Below are 1134 nucleotides of genomic sequence, written 5' to 3'. Positions count from 1 at the left end.
CTCAAACAGGGAAGTCGATCGGTCGCTGACTTTACAGTCGACTTCCGCACTTTGGCAGCTCAAGCTGGCTGGGACTACCGCGCTTTAAAAGCCGTGTTCCTCAATGCTCTGTCAGAGAAATTAAAGGACGAGCTAGCAAGCCGTGACAAACCCGAGAGTCTTGAGGATTTAATCGACCTCGCTATTCGGGTAGACGAGCGACTCAGGGAGAGGGTTCGTGAGAGGCGGAGTCACGATCAGTCTCCGGCACAGCGTTCTTTCCCCTCAGCTCCTCCCGTGCCTTCCCAAGCCCGGCCCATCTTTAGCCAGCCCACCGAGGAGCCCATGCAGATAGGCAGAGCCCACCTGTCAGCTGAGGAGCGGGATAAGCGCATAAGGGGCCAACTTTGCCTTTACTGCGGCGGTACCGGTCATTTCCGTTTGTCGTGTCCCCTCCGCCCAAAAGACCAGGTCCGTCAGTAACTCTGGGGATACTGGCGGGCGCGTGTATTGAAGACCCCAGTCCTAGATTTCAGTTAAAGGCCGTTATTTACCTTAAGGACTCTCGCCACCATGTTTCAGCCTTAGTGGACTCGGGCTCTGAGCAGAATTTAATAGATCCCACTTTGGTTAATCGTTTTCAGATCCCGGTTCGCACGTTACCGTCTCCCATTTCTGTTGCAGCTTTAGATGGTAGTCCTTTAGCAACTATTACCCAACAGACACTTCCTTTTCAGTTTATAACTTCTGGTAATCACCATGAATCCATTTCCTTTTTTGTTTTTCCCACCAAACACTCACCTGTAGTCCTTGGCTACCCTTGGTTGTCAGCTCACAATCCCCATATTAATTGGAGAGAATCCAGAATAGAGACCTGGAGCTCCAGTTGTCTGGCTTCATGTCTTCAGTCAGCTCTTCCTCGTTCTTCGGCCGCCCCAGTCTGTCCTGAGGTCCCTCCTGATCTGTCCCTGGTACCCTCTGAGTACCACGACCTCAATCGGGTTTTTAGTAAAGATCTGGCTCTCTGCCTTCCACCCCACCGGCCTTACGACTGCTCCATAGATCGTCTACCAGGGGCTCCACTGCCATCGGCCCGTCTTTACAAATTATCCCAGTCTGAAAAGGGGGCCATGGAGAAATACATTAATGACTCTT

Source organism: Cyprinodon variegatus, unplaced genomic scaffold (assembly GCF_000732505.1).
Source record: "Cyprinodon variegatus isolate N-32 unplaced genomic scaffold, C_variegatus-1.0 Scaffold146, whole genome shotgun sequence".
Classification (NCBI taxonomy): Eukaryota; Metazoa; Chordata; class Actinopteri; order Cyprinodontiformes; family Cyprinodontidae; genus Cyprinodon; species Cyprinodon variegatus.
Note: the sequence above shows the minus strand (reverse complement) of the source record.